This window comes from Triturus cristatus, chromosome 6 (genome assembly GCF_964204655.1).
Source record: "Triturus cristatus chromosome 6, aTriCri1.1, whole genome shotgun sequence".
Taxonomy (NCBI): domain Eukaryota; kingdom Metazoa; phylum Chordata; class Amphibia; order Caudata; family Salamandridae; genus Triturus; species Triturus cristatus.
The window spans coordinates 932,059,364-932,075,832 of record NC_140589.1 but is presented as its reverse complement, the minus strand read 5'-3'; the positions used below and the strand labels follow the sequence as shown (position 1 = coordinate 932,075,832).

Sequence of the window (16,469 nt, the reverse complement as noted above, 5' to 3'; positions counted from 1 at the left end):
ACCCAAACGGGAACTCCATTTGTCCGCGATATTCCTACAATCATCCAGTTTAAACGATGTAAAAACTTTATAGCCTAAACTAATGAGTGATCTAACCTTAGCAGGATAGAAGCAATTCCATATATCTGAGTCTTCAATTTTAAGTAGCTTTATTTTACGTATTAAGTAGTCATGTATCTGAATGTATTTAAAATGTGCGGCAGAAGGTAGTTTGAAAATTATTCTGAGTGTCTCAAAGGCCAATAGTCCGTCATTACCGTAGATATCTCCAAGTGTTTCAATTCCGGCATCTTTCCACTTGTAAAACATACCATCATGAAATATGTCCGGAAGACCGGGGTTGGCCCATAAAGTTAGTTGAGGATGGAAAAAGGACGTATTGCATTTGGCTAAAATAAGTTGCCAAATTTTAACAGTGTCTCTGATCGTCTTAAATTTTACCCGTTTAAAATAGTTTGGGTCATTAGTTTTGGCTAGAAACATATTGGAGTCCTCGCCGAGGGCGAATTGATAACAATACAGCGCTTGTGAGTTGCGGACAAACAGGCCACGGAGACGGCTCAGGAAAGCAGAAAGATAGTAGACTCTGAAGTCGGGAAAGGTCAGGCCACATTGATTAAGAGGTAGTTTAAGAAGATTAATTGACCTACGAGCCTTCTTGTATCCCCAAATGTACCTGCTAAAAATCCCATCAAGCCGTTTAAAGTATGCATTGTTGACGAGAAGAGGTATGGACCTAAATAAATATAAGAATTTAGGTAGTATGTTCATTTTGATTAAATTGATCCTACCAACCATACTTAAGGGGACCTTGTGCCATTTTTTAAGAGTTGTAGCAGTTTCTTTAAGAAGAGTCTCGTAATTGAGATTAATTATCTCATTAGTATCTGAAGAAATTTTAATGGCAAGGTAAGTGGCTGTTCTGCAAGTCCCTACTATTTGAGTCATCGGTTTGAAGTTCAGAATAACTTGAGTTTTATGTGAGTTGAGTTTATAACCGGAGACTAACCCAAATTTGTTAGCCTCCTCGGTGATTCCCTGTATAGCTAACGGTATATTGGTTGAATAAACCGCAATATCATCGGCATACGCCGTTATTTTTAATTGTTTCTGACCGTGTATAAAAGGAATAATATTAGGATTTGCTTGTAGTGCGACAAGAAAAGGTTTGAGCGACAATGCAAAAAGCAAGGGTGATAATGGACACCCTTGCCGAGTGCCGCGAGAAATTAAGAAGCTGGCAGAGGTTAGCCCATCATGGCAGAGCCTGGCTGTAGGGCGATCATAAAGAGCCTGGAGCCATTTTAGGAATTGACCATGGAAACCCATAGTGATCATTGTTGACCAGAGAAATTCCCACCCCACTCGGTCGAAGGCTTTTTCAGCGTCCAAGAGAATCATACCGAGTGGGGTGGGTCCAAGCCTGGCAACGTCGAATGCAGTAATGGCCATATTAATATGAGCGGTAGTATCTCTTCCCATGACAAAACCATGTTGGTGAGGGGACACCAAATGAGGGATAGGTGGAGCTAGTCGGGAAGCAAGTACCTTGGCAAAGATTTTGGCATCTGTATTGATTAGTGAAATGGGTCGATAGGACCCACATTGATCCCTCGGTTTGCCCTTTTTTAGAAAAAAGACCATCCTGGTTGTATTCCAGGATTTGGGAGCCTCCCCATTTATCCCAACATTACTAATCACATCAGTAAGTAATGGCAACATTTCCTCCGAGCATTTTTGGTAGATGTCTAATGGGATTGTATCCTCTCCAGTAGCTTTACCTAAGGGTAGTGAAGCGATTGCTTTTCTAATCTCTTGCTCCGTAATATTTTCAGAAAGCAGATCCATATTTTCAATCTGCTTACCTTTAGTTATATTAGTGTCTAAATATTCTTGGATCTTGTTCAACTCAGGTAACTCCTCTGGAGTGTATAATGTACTATAAAATGCAACGAATTGCTGGAGAATCTGTTCGGGTTGAGAGTAAACCAAATTGTTTGGACCCTTAATTTCTTTTATAAGTGTTTTAGATTTATCATCGGCAATTTTATATGCCAAAATTTTGCCAACCTTATCCCCGCTCTCATATTGAGAAATATGGAATTTTTGTAGACTGTTTAAGTTTTTCTCCATAAGTCTAGTTTTAATAATGAGCTTAGATGAGGCTAGCTTTTGACATATGTCAGATAAGTTTGGCACGCCCTGTATCAAAGCCTGTGAGAGCTGTTTTTCAAGCGTAGTTATGGTGCTACTCAAGGCCGCCCAACCTCGTCTATATAGGGAGTTTTGATTGAAAGCAAACTGTTGTGTGAACCCGCGGATACTAGCTTTGACCGTATCCCAAACTATGCTTGGAGAGGCAGAGTTAATATTTATAGCAGTAAATTCACGTAAGTGGGCTTTGAGTTGTGTTATGTATTCAGTGTTAGATAGTAAATGTCTGGGAAATGTAAATGTCCTAAGTTTCCGGTTGGTCCGTGATAGACTAAATGATAATATGATTGGATTGTGATCCGAGGCAACTCTTGGACACAACTCGATGGTGCTGTTCTTTATGATATTATCTGATGCCCAGACCATATCAATTCTTGAGCAAAGTTGGTGGGGGGCGGAGTAGTATGTAAAGCCGGCAGAAGAGGGGTATATTGTTCGCCACACATCCTTTAAATTGTGGATACGTCCAAGTTCGATAAGTGCAGCTCGTGAGCGACGCATCCGCTGAGATGCTCGTTGTCGAGTAGTATCAATATTGTAATCCATAATAAGGTTGAAGTCCCCCATTATAATAAGTTCCCCACTGCTGTCCAATAGTTCAATATTTAACCTGTCTAGAATAGATGGGTCATCAATATTCGGCCCATAAAAGACACAGAAGGTGAAAGTATTGTCATCCCAGAGCACTTGAGCGATAGCCCAACGGCCAGCTTTATCAACCTTAGTTTTAGTCAGTTCTATATTTAATCTTTTCTGTGCCAAAATAGCAACACCTCTAGTTGGAATACTGCATTCTGAGCACACATACACGTCGTATCCTAACTGCCCCAAAAGCTTACGGTCAGAGTAAATGATATGTGTTTCAGTGAGCAAGGCGATCTGAGGTTTATACTAATTAAGCTCCTTGGAGACAAGCCGTCTCTTATTCCTGCCATTGAGTCCCGCTACATTCCAGGCCAAACATCTGATTCTGTGTGTCATTTCGATCTGTTAAAGCACCTTGCCTGTTTTTTTTTTTTTTTTTTTTTTTTTTTTTGAAACCGTTTATTGCAGTTTGAAAAAGTTACAGGTATGGGCCTACAACCACTCGGCCGGCCGCTAGAGTGACAAAAGCATATTGCATACATACGGTAAGAGTCTCTTGGCAGTGCAGATTAGCAAAACAGGAGAAATCAATGTTGCAGGCCGCATAGCTCCATGCCCACAGTACGGTTCCCTTTTATCAAAACAAAACAAGACAAAAAAACCACACCCGCAAGGCAACCCGCGATCCAAAGTGACAGCACGTGCTCCATAAGTGGGGGATCCCAACCAGCAGCAGAACTCCGGAGAGGGGAATGGGAATAGATCAGGGACTGGGGGACCGCGTGCCCAAGGCCGAGGGAGGGGGGCCATCTAGGGAGACGGAGCAGGCGAGGCAGCCGGTAGCAGTGGCGGCTCACAAATACCCCCGCGGTAGGCGTTCCAGGGGCCCCAGATTTTCACCCACGCCCCAGGCTTACCCCTCGCCACATACACCACCTTTTCACGAAACATACACCAATCCATATGTTCTTTCCAGGCCAACACCGCAGGGGGCCTCTGGGATCCCCACAATTGAGCAATGTCACGCTTAGCTATCATGTATCCCAGAGTCACCCACCGCGTCTGCGGGACCGAATAGTCATTTGGTTCCCACACATTCAGCAAGCATCTCCTCGCTTCAGGCAACAGCGCGACACGCGTAACCACACGCAGGACCTCATGCACACCATGCCAGAATCGCTCCACCTTTGGGCACTCCCACAGTATATGCATGAAAGTTGCCAACGCGCCACAGCCACGCTTACACATTCCGTCACCAGCAAAGCCCATACGTAGAAGCCTTGGCCCTGTCACGTAAACCCGGTGAAGGATCTTAAGCTGGACGAAACGAAGGCGAGCCGGGATGGCCACCTCTTTTGGAGAGGCCACCGCGGAAATCCAATCCTCGTCGTCCAGCTCTAGCCCGTCGGCAACCCAGGCCTCGCGGAGACTAGTCAGCAGGCACGATCTGTCGTTGATCAGTTTTTTATATATGAGGGAGATCGTGCTGTCTGGGACATGGCCATCCAGCACTCTGTCCTCCAGGGGGGAAGACTCCGGAATGGACGCGACATCCGTGAAGACGGAGCCCAGCGCATGGCGGACCTGTAGGTACCGAAAGTACTCACTGCCCTGCAGCTGAAACTCCGTCTGCAGCGTCGCAAAAGTCTTGAATCCCCCCCTCGTCCAGAGACACCTTGCCTGTTTTTTATTTCGATTTTTCGTACTGCCTTGCATCGACACAAAAAAATTATAACAACAAATAACCTTCCCCTCCAGCCTGATCATTTTTACATTTTTATCCCCCCCAAACCCACCAAACCCACCCCCAAAGAACCACCCTCGGAGGTTCAAGTGAGAACCACTATCCCAAAGAGGAGGGAAACCTCTTATACCCAGCTGCCGGTTGCTGGGCAGCACAAAAGAGATGCAGCAGAGGAGGCCAGCCTACTAGGCAAATATTGGATCTTTCTGTTAATATAGTTTAATTGCAATTAGTATACTATAATTAGTATAATTAGTATACTATAGTTGTGTGAATGTATAGATGTGTGAGTGCACCTATTCCCCCTTTATTTTTTTTTATTGATTTTTTATTTATTAATTATTTTTTTTAAAATTTTTTTAAAAAAAATTTACCCCCTGACTATATATTGAGAAATTGATATATAGTTCTCGCTCAGCTCTAAGAAGTTAAGGTGTTAGTTTCGTTAGAACCTGTTGTGCCTCTTTTTCGTCTATAAATGTATATGTCCGCCCACCATGGATGACTTTTAGACGAGCAGGCTCCTGCAAGAAGGCCTGACCACCCAGAGCCTTAAATGGATCAATGAGTTGGCGGAGCCTCCAACGTCTATCCATAGTAGGTTTGCTAAGATCTGATCTTACAAAAAAGGTGATAGAGTCAATCGTGACAGGCGAGTTAGGCCTAGCTTTGAATGAGACAGCCTGCCTAAGAAGGAAATTCCCAAAATAAATCAGAAAGGGACGAGGAAACCTATTCGCGTTGTTTACTGCAAAAGAGGGGAGTCTGTGTACTCTCTGGAGCTGAGAGTCCCAATCCCAATCTGAAAGGTCCGGGAAAGCTTTCTGAAACAGTGATACCATATATGCCCTAGGGTCAGCCCCTTCTGATCCTTCGGGTATGCCAAAAAGTCTTAGGTTGAGGCGTCTTTGTCTATTTTCCATATCTTCGACCTTGTCTTGTAGCTTTCCAATCTGTTCCTGGTATTGATTGACCGCACTCTGATTACAGGCAGTTATCTCCTCCACATTTGAGACCCTTTGCTGTAAGGATTCTATTTCCTGTACGACCCCTCCCACCTTTTGATTCAAATCCTGGATGGAATGCTGTATCTTGGCATTATCCTCTCTGAGTTGGAGAAACTGTGATTGTGTCTCCTTATGTTGATCAGAGAGAGTCTGTAAAATAATATTGAGGGGAGAACTATGTTTTCCTAGTCTGTCAGAGTCAGGATCGGAAGAGAGCAAAGTGTTTATATGATCAGAGGGGGGATATTCTGGAACAATAAAGGGCAGAGTAAATAATTTTCAAGCTGGAAAGTATTCTCAGCTATAAATCAGCAGGCATTTTTTGAAAGAAAATAAACTAAGAAGGGAGTCTCTCTTGAAGCGAGGTAAACCTATAGATTTCAGTGAAGAGTCCAGAGTTCTCTTGAATGCTAAAAGCCAGAGAGCCAACCTACTCTAGGAACACACGCTAATATAAATTTGTTAAATAGAAGTTGAAACAATTTACACTTTCCCCATATTCAGCCCCCATTCGGATTTCAATAAACCCTGAGAGCAGGTAAACTCCCTAGTTTCTCATGTCTTCACAATAGACCACAGAGCCAAGTACTTGAAAAAATACTTCATCCACATCTTGCGGTTTAGAAAGTTCTTCCCATGAGTCATGCTTCCAGCCATCTCTTCTCGGTGAGACCCTCACTATCAGTTGTCTAATACATAACAAAGGCAAATTCACTAACAGTTACATCATCTGCAGTGGAAGAGAAAAACATCTTATGCAAAAAAAACAGTTCATTGTAAAAACACATCTTTCAAGGTTAGCATTTAAATCACTGTTAATGCGGCATCAGTACTTAGACTAACTTAAGTCAGTTCATTATATTATTTCATTTTGTATGCTTGCAACACCTAAGTATGATTACCTACTACAAATTTGCATTCACAATGAGTTATTTTGCATAACCTTTTGCACAATCAATTTAAATGCACTTTTAGATACCATGTCCAGTAAGCTTGTTCTTTTCAATCTCATTTATAACAAAACCAAAACAACGAACGGACAGTGGACCTCAACAGAGTGCCACACCCACACCCTTATCTCCCCAGAGAGAAGTACATTAGAACAATATATATCAAGTGGTGTGCACTACCATGTACACACCCTCTGTCCAAAGAATGCTACCCTCACAAAGGGAATAAAGTATGAATACTCTTTTGATTTATGAAATTCATCATGGCTAATGGCTATTCTTTATAAATGATTATGAATATGTTGAATGTGGTGCTCACTTGGTTGTGTTGATTTTTAATTTATAACAAAGGCAATTGCATCCTTACAATTCACCGCAATAAGCACACAAAAGTGTATTCCACACCCAAACATATTTATAATAACAATAAATGCCCTGTATGCTAGAGATCCACTGAGGCACTGATGTATAATCTGATTAACCAAAACAATTTATTTATAATTGTTTGTGTATTTCTAAGCATCTCCATGTCACCTTTTGGACTCTTTTCATCTCAGTGGTCTCACTACAAACACTATGATATGTTGCTCTGCAGCTGTGTATAACATGCTCACAAAGAAACCCAAAATAAGCAATACATTCATTACAACACCTAACACCATTTTTCATGCCTCTCAATGCTTATGGTTAACATAGACATCTATAGAAGTGTGCCATAATAGCAGTGAAAAAGGTGCCATTACAGTTAGTTTAGTTTTTACACCTACAAAACACACCAGCAACAGAAGCAGGGTACCTGGTCAATGACGAGGCCACTGCTGGCGAATTCCATACCCAGTCAATAAACAGCGGCATAACAGAACGAGCAGGCCACCAGTAAGAGCAATGAAGGCGGGCCACAACACTGGAACTAAATAGTGGAAGGTGTAGGGCGGGGAACAAAACAGCAGATAGGAGAGCATAAGGGGCCCCTGAACCCTGCACCATAACATTGGCTGATGCAGTAAGGAGTAGCGGGTGGACAACACAGCGCAAGCCGTGGCACCTTGGCCAGCGGGAGGCCCCTCTCTCACCCACTAGGGCGTCCTGCCAAATTCTAAGACAAGAGAGCCCCCCCCATAACGACACCGGTGATGAGAAGGAACCAGACACGAGTACGGTTCTCCAGTGCCCGGCCAGTCCCCGCCTCTGCCGCCTTGTATAGGGTTTTGAGCATGCTTTCCTTTTTGCGGAGTAGCTTGTCCTCCTGGATCTGCCTCCTGAGTGACCGTGCTGTCTCCCCTGCCTTGGATTTCCTGGGAGAGATTGGAGACCTTCAACTGTACCTACTTTCAGACCCCTCTGCTACTTTCCCCATGCAGCTTTACCTTTGGGGTTGGTTGATTCTATATCGGATTTTCTTGATCTGATTTTTTGTTTACCGCTTAATGCCCGCCATCTTGTTTGCCTAGCTCTCTGGGTCCATGTCACTGGATTCTCCATCTTACGGTTTCGACTGTCCCCACGATGCCAGTTGCCATCGAAGCGACCTGCACCTTTCATCGACCCATCGGAGCCTGCTACACTTCTCTCTTCTGGTTGGACTTGGTTAGGCACCCCTTTCCACCCCTACCTTTACCAGTCCCAGCTCAGTAGACCAGATTAGATTGTTACCGATACTTGGATCCTCTCCTGTTTTGTCCAGCTTGCTTACTCTTAGTTTTGGCATCCACTTAAGAATCTCTTTTCCATGCCCGATCTTCCTGGCTTGATACGTATCCTTGCCCTTTTCTTTCCCCTTTCTCCAGATTTGCTCCTTGGTCTTGTATTCCATCTTTTCTGTTGCTCTAGAAACAGAAGTATTTTATCTTGTGCTCTATTTTAACAGATGTATTTTTGCAACATACGGTTGTTTTTTTTTTTGCTCCAGAAACTAATTGTAATCTTTGTAATCACTGTTCTGCTGTATAATTTCCTTATTTTAATGCACTCTGATACCTCTGGTTCTAGTGAGCGCTAGCGTTTAGCGGAGCCCGAGAACCATTGGCCGTTGCCCGGTGGAGCTGTCCTATGCAGCTATACAGGAGTCTGGCTATGGCTCATCCCCTCGGCCATCACCTACCCAGCCGGACTTCGGACATTGTTTCAAACGGTTTCTCACGGCTTTGTCTATCTTTCAAATTAACTGCTTTAAATGCTTTATTCCTCCTGAAGTACGTTCCCCCTTCTGGTCTGCCTTACTCTATCTACATTCCTTTCCCCCCATTTTTCCTCTCCACCTCTTCCTTCCATTCCCCTTAAGACGTTAGTCTTGGCTACGCAGCGCGCTAATAACTTTTTAATTATGTATTCTCATGTCTTTCTCCTATGCCTATACTTGTAATTGTAACTGATGTAATTTATGTAACCTGTAACACACTGATCCTCATGTAAAGCGCTCTGATAACTCCAGGTCTAGCCAGCGCTATATAAAACTCTTCAAATAAATAAATAAATGTAGCTGCCATCAACAATGTGACACACAACAAAACACCACACAAAAATTGGATTTTGCCTTGCCGCTACAAGCAAAGAGAAATGTGTTGACCAGGCAAAAACCCACCAAAATCAAGCCTCGCAACTCCACTCCCTCCTGGCCCTGCCCAAAAATCCAAAATGAGTACAAATGCTTGTCCTATGGCCCTCATTACAAGTGGCCCAATTAATTGCTACGTGCAAAGCAACTGGTTTTTCTGCACATATCAAAGTTATGTGTTTTATCAAAAATACTGGCAGATCATACCTGACCATATTTATCAGGGGAAACGTGTGGCTTTCTGTGTGGTAAGCGCCAAAATCCCCACTTCTTCCCCAAAAACTCATAGTATTTTTCACACTTGATAAATTCCAACACAGCGAAGTTGGATTTTATCACGTGTGGTATACATCACACCATTTACCAGCCATTCTTAATGAGGGTCTATGTGTCACATCAAATCAATTGGGTTGACTCAGCTGATAGACTGCTGTGGCTTCTCTGCTTCTTCTACGAGGGACCAAACTAGGATTGCCAAGGTAATTAGCTCATGTTGGGTATGTGGTCTCTCAGAAGGAGAGCCTTGGGGGGTGGGGTGAGTGGGGGGAAATTACCCTCCCTCACTTGACAAATTTGCGGGAGGACATGAAGCAGGATGCCTATTATGTGATGCAGTAGCTTTAAGGCACGTCCGACTTCTACATAAAATGTCTTCCATGCAAAGCATCATGAGAATTGAAATGGACATATGTCAGGTTTCCGCCATGAGAGCTGAGGGTGATGTCTTGATGGTTCTGCCTGTGGCAAGGAGATGTCCGGCAGAAGGCGATGGACGAGAATAATAAGCAGTGAACAGGATCCACAATAATTGTGGGCCCCTTGCAAACGAGGGCCACATCGAAAAGTTACAGAGGGGGGCTGCAACAACATGTTGCAAGGCACAGATAAGAAATCCTGCAAGCCCCAGATGCAGACCCGTGAGATGATGAATGACAGCAAGGCTATGTCAGCACAGGGAAAGATTTACGCAAGTCATCTAGAGACAGACAGTCACAGCAGAGTTGCCATTTGGATGCAACCGGAGTAGCAGAATACAGGCTTGAGTGCAGCCAGGGTTGGGAGCAAGATGGTTGCAAAAGATGGCACGGACATCTCATGTGTAGAGAGTTACAAGATTACATCTGGGTTTCTGGTAAGATGGGGCACATGGATAGTTGCCTATGTACACAACGCCTAGGAGGAGGAAAGGCTACACTCCCGCAGAAGAATGTTGGAAAAGACAAGGGTTTAAAGGGGATGGTAATGGCACTGTAGTTACTGCTAAAGGGTGAGAACTGATAAATTGTTGCCTATATGAAGGACTTAGCAAAAGGGCATTGAACAAGTTCATTGAACAGGATGGGAACAACCCGCCAGTCTTACAGAGTAGAATGATGGGTAAGTTGTCTGGCTGCAAGGTAACAGATAATAGGGTTATAGAAGAGTTGGGGAAGGACTCCTCAAAGTGCAAGATTAGGAAAGAGAAGAGCTTTTCAGGTTTCTGAGTGAGGAGAAGCCAAGGCTGACACTTTACCAGAGAGAGGCAGGGAAAGATCACAAAGGTGGGTGAGTCGGAGAGGGCAACATGGCTCGGAGGATGAGGACAAGGTTGAGAGAAGAGTGGCAAGCCACAGCCTTAAGATGGGTGCCATCTATCTGGTGAGGGACAAGAGGCAGCTGTCATTGGGTTGAAAATGAAAGATATGGAAGCCCATCAAAAAGAGCAAGATGAATTTATGGAGAGCATGCAGGTAAACACACCAGTAGTAGAGGTGACCAGTAGCAGCAGACATTGTGCAAGTGAGCCGTGGACGTGCGAAGACAGACTCTACTGGGAGACTACAGCCACCAGTTCTTCACCGATGTCTTGAGATGGAGCAGTAAAGGCAGAAGATTGCCTTGTATGTGAAGTGTTTCTATGTTTACACAGGGACTTTGGCAGACATATTTCGGAGGTGTTTGGAAAAGGAAAATGGCAAGCAATGGAATAGGTGAGAGCTAATTACGACCAGTCTGTGGAAAAAAATTATTGTCCTGATGAGTCTTGCGTGACAATTAATATGTCAGTTCTAGTTGATTTGGAACATATTTTCCAGCGCTTTTGGGGCTTTCTGGATTTTGGATGTACTGGGTATGAGGGAGCATGGTGGCTTGCTATGGAAGGACGTTTGCATTGATAAAGACATGATGCATATTTGTGTACAGAAGAGTAAGACTGACCAGAGTAGTGGGAGGGTGGATGATCATGAAATTGCCTGGGGTAAAGCAGGTCTGCCAAATCAAAAACAAGGTAAAGATGTGCAGGAAATTGGTTTGTGTTCCAGCATGGAAATGGGTCAAAAATAACATATAGGCAGGCTCTAGATGAGAACGGAGTTGGTGTCCCCCTGGCAATCTTTCCACACATTCATTCAGGATTACTTCAGCTACAGTAGGCTATGAGCTCGGCTTAGGGAAAAGGCAGGTTAAAGTGAATTGGAAGGTAGAGAATCAAATGCATTTGAGGATTTCTTTGCCCCAGAGAATGGCTGGTGTTACCTATCCAAATAGTCTGCATTTGTTGAGGGTACTAGGAGGGAGCTGAAGAGCTAAGAGCATGGATCTGGAGACACTTGATTGGTAAATGGTCAGTGGAGCAAGCCGGAGGCAGTCACACAGAAAACAATTGCCATTGGAAGATTTGAAGGTGGGAGTTCATTGGTATGGTCAAGGAGGAATGAGAATGGTCAATTAATGCTGATGCTTTGAGAGTACGGGTGCAAGAGAGCCAAGTCAAATATAATGATCATTGTTTTGGGGAAAATGGCCTGCTTCCACTATCTGGGCCACAATTGATCAAGATGGTGCTGCAAGAGCTGAGGTTTGTGCACAACCAATGGAAAAGACAAGGGGTGTTTAGGAGAAAGGTGCTCTCCAGGAGATGTTGATGGAGCTAAGGAAGCCAGCAGCCATTAACAGAGTGACGAAGGAGGCACTGATAGGGAAATATCAAGTTTTTTCAAAGAAAAGAAGTTTGGAGTAGCATGGCACATAGATCTAGTACACAAGTTTCCAGCACTTTTCAAGAATGATTGAGTGCACCTTTCATTATTGGGGAAGAGGTTGCATTTAGCAAAGTTGATGGAAGTGTTCGAAGAATGGTGATGCAGACACAGTTAATGGGGGAAGAGGAAAACACCTCAGGGGAATGTTTTTCTTCTGGCACACAGAGAAAGATCGGAGTATAAGAGTTAGGTTGTTGTATATCAGAATATCGAAAACAAACTATTATCTGACATAAATTTTGGGCCCTAAATATTGTTTACAAAAATGTTGCTTCATTGGGTGTGGAGTTTCTATTAGTCACTACAATGGGGTATTATATTTCTAAACAATGTTTAGGGCGCTGTATTTTTACCAGAGGATATCTAGGCCACACTATTTTGGAATCAAATCAAATTGTGTAGCAAACAAAGTTAAGAGTGGAAGATTAGAGTAGGAAAGAGCTAAATTGGATGAAATCCGAAACCTTTTGTGAGGAGGCTGAACACGTGTGACTCAAAAAATCATTGAGAGACAGGATCCATCGAGGTGGCGATCCCAGAAAGTTAAATTGAATGGATGTACTTTGTAATTTAAGTTTGATGAAAATGTGGGGTGCAACAGAGCTTTAGGGGTTGGAATATGTATTTAAGACAGGGGTATGGGCAAGTTGATCATGCTAGAACATTGTTAGGGCATTGCAAATTGTACAGCTAAATCAAAGGACATTTTATGGGAGCTCAATCATCTTCCAAATAAAAGCAGCCTTGCCCTGAAAGGCAAATGTATTGGTACTTTGTCTTCCCCAATACCAGCCTCGGGAGGTCTCCTCCCCTCGTAATCAAGGAATTTTGGTTTAAGGCAGTGTGGAAGGTGGGTGAACTAATAACTGATCAAACTGAAATTTGCCACTAGAAGAGTAGAAGGAAAAAGAGACTCTTCAAAGGTTTGACACAATGACCTAATCCACAGACACAAGCGTGTTTCGGTTATCATGCAGTGATTATCGGATTGACTTAAATGCATAATATTTACTCTGAAAACACCTTACTTAACACTCTGGATCCTGTTTAAGAGAAAGTTTTTTTTGCCTATATTCTTTCTGGTAGCAAGTGGACCTAATGATGCAACGTGTGTTGCAAAACATGTGTTGACCCTTGATGTCTATCTTGAGTAGATAAAACTCATCTTAAAAAAAAGTCATCCAGCCTCCTCTTTATAGTCAATAATTTACCAAGTTAAGTCAAATTATACAGTTATTGCTTTATTCTAAAACGTTTTTTAAATAGGAAAGGCCAGTTCTTCTGGTCATTCAGGTGCAGACATTTAATTCATTTGGCTAATTTTCTATTATACATTTGCAGGTATCTGAACCTCCTTTCCTTTCCGGACCGGTGTTCTTCAAAAAGAAACAAACATTTCCAGGTATATATATGTGAACCAACATAAAAAATTACACAAAAAATTAACTGCTTCATAGGCCTAACTAAGCCACAGCCCTACTGGACTAGAGAGGATTAGAGGTTACACTAGATCCATGAGGTATATAGCAGTCATTTGACCATGGAAGTTTTCAGACCACCTTCTGCCTTTGTGTTGTCAGGATTTTCCCCGACTGGTTCCATCTAATCCACAACTTCCCTTGTCTTCTCCACTTCTCTCATTGTCCATGGTCTACTCTGTTCTACTCTGTTCTTGACTTCCTTCCTCAGTTGGTGTTTTTGAAAGCACTTCCTATTAGTCCTACTTCTACTCTTATCTTCCCCCTCTTTCCTATTCTTTATCTATGTTTCAGTCTTTCTTCTCTTGCTCCTCTCTTCTCACCTCGTTGTCCTCTTTCCATCTTAAAGGACTCCATCCGAATTTTGGAGGATTTGTCTTGCAGTGAGATCCCCTCAACAGGGGAGTGCAGCCCATTTCATCCTTATGGTAAATTTTAGACCAAAATGCTTGCAGTGAGAGGAGCCACTTTAGCACTCAGGGATTATTGGTTTTGTTTCTAGCTAACCATGTGAAGAGTGCGTGGTCTGTATAAAGAATAGATTTTCCCACTTCTGTATAGTAGCTTGAGGCTTCTGTTGCCCATTTGTTATCATGGCAATCATTGTCAATAATCAAGTATCGGATAGAATTTGTTCACTGATTTCTAAAATGGGGTTCTTATTTTCTGCTTTGTCTTTTTGTGGAAGGACTTCTAATAAGCCTATATATGAGTCATCTGTCTGTAAGCAAAAAGGTTAGAAGAATCTAGTGACTGTAGCACTGGCTTTGAAAAAATAACCTCTTTTAAATATTCAACGGCTAATAGACAAGTTCTTGTCTATTAAAAGTGGTGCCACATACCCCTGCCTGTTTAAAGTTACTCATCAAAATCGCACCTGGTCCTTTCATGATCCTGCTGAACTTAAAAATGTTATTCATATCCAGAATAATAGCGGCATGGATACCTCAGCTACTCCTAATGGTTGACTGTTTACTGCTTTTTTGCCTAACTTTTTCTCCTCACAGGTTTTATGATAAGTGCGTCATAGTGTTTTTTCATCTCTTTTACTGCTTACTGCTTTATGCCTAACTTTTTCTCCTCACAGGTTTTATGATAAGTGCGTCATAGTATTTTTATCTCTTTTTGAAGCTTTTGTTTTTGTTGGTTCTCCATTTCTTGTTGTTAATTTCTTTCTGTACATTCTTTTCTCATTTATGTAGATCAATTCGTTGTATTTCCCTCCGTTATATTTGGCTCTATTCCCTTACTTCTCCCGTCCTGGGGTCGCTGGATTCCCCGGTCTTTGGCTGGCTTGTCTTGTTGCGTGTCGCCATTGCCCCACCGTTCTTCATTCTGTTCCCCTCAGGTATGTTTCCCTCAGTCGTCCTGTTGGACATGTACTGTCTCTTCTTGTTTCTCTATCTTCTGTTTTTCCTCTTCCTTTTTTCCACTTTCCTTTCCTTCCCATTCTCTTCTAGTTCTCCCACCTTTCCGTATTGTTTTTATTTTTCTTCTATCATCCTCCTTATACGATCTTATTTATCTTCTTTCTCTTCATACTTTGTTGATTTTTGTTACTATGCTCTTTTTCTTTATTACCTGCCCTTATTTCTTATCCTTTGTACTTTTCATACGATTTTTGGTATATTTATATTTTTGAGTGTTAATGTGATCCTTGTTCTTATTGATTTATACTGTTTGCAATTTCAGAGTTATTTCCTGGAACGTAAAAGGTTTTGTTAGCCCAGTTAAATGACAGAGAGTCCTATCTCACTTAGCATCTTATAACCCTGATTTAGTTCTTTTGCAAGAAACTCACCTTACAGAAGCTGAGTCACTTAAACTTAAAAGGAACTGGGTGGGTACGGTCTTGTTTTCCCCTGCTGCTCACAAAAAAAACGGGGTTGCTATATTATGTCACAAACGCTTGAAATGTAAAATTCTGTCTCAAGAAAATGATACTGATGGTCGATGGATCCTTGCTAAGTTATTGATTAATTCTGTCTCTTTGACTGTTTTCAATGTTTATGGCCCCACGCAACCTGATTTCCTTTTTTGGCCCTCTATTACAGAAAAATGTATTCAATACCAAGATGAATTTTTTATTTTAGGTGGAGATTGTAATCAGATTGTTGATCCGTTTCTTGACCGTAAATCTGCAGTACGCTTTCTTCCCCACAAATCTCATAAACAATTCCTTGACACTCTTTTCCAATCTCACTTTGTGGACTCTTGGCGGCTATCCCACCCTGACACTCTAGACTATTCCTTTTTCTCTCCGCCTCACTTTTCTTTCTCTCGTCTTGATTACATCTTTCTTTCTCAACCTTTATCTCAATCCTTACTATCTTCTTCTATTGAGCCCATAGTTATCTCGGATCATGCACCTGTTGTGACAGATCTTGAATTACTCTCTCCTTCTCCTAAATCTTCTAGGTGGCGTTTTAATGCTTCCCTTCTTACTGACCCTCTTTTTTCCTCCTCATTCCGTGCCTTTACTCGCGACTTCTTTTTAATTAACTGTGACCCTAGCATCTCCCCTCATATTTTATGGGATTCCTTTAAGGCTACTGCTAGAGGTTTTATAATTGATTTTGTCTCCAAGAAAAAGAAACAACATCTCCAAATAAAAAAGTCTACATTAGTTGCTATCAAGGCATTAGAACATAAATTTTATACATCTTCGGACAAATTGATTCCTCCGGACCTTTTGCGTGCTAAATTGGAGTTCAATAAATGTACCACGGACAATGCCTCATCTATTCTTCTCCGTAGTAGTGCCCATTTCTACGGTGGTCGCAATAAATCAGGGAAACTTTTAGCGAATTATCTTAAGGCGCGGAAGGATCGTACTACTATAGACTCTATTTTTTCTTCAGACAATACTCTTTTACATAAGGATGGTGAAATTCTCGACCAATTTCGTTCCTTT

At 42.3% G+C, this 16,469-nt stretch overlaps 1 long non-coding RNA gene across 1 annotated transcript in view; it reads left to right on the top strand.

Moving 5' to 3' along the window:
• The window catches only part of LOC146820811 (uncharacterized), a 76,328-nt gene extending 61,444 nt beyond the window's left edge, over window positions 1-14,884 (top strand). Inside the window, exons 2-3 of the long non-coding RNA XR_014962627.1 lie at window positions 13,419-13,479; window positions 14,758-14,884. This is a non-coding gene — a long non-coding RNA (uncharacterized LOC146820811). The remainder of the gene's footprint in view (window positions 1-13,418; window positions 13,480-14,757) is intronic.
• Window positions 14,885-16,469: the final 1,585 nt, after the last annotated feature.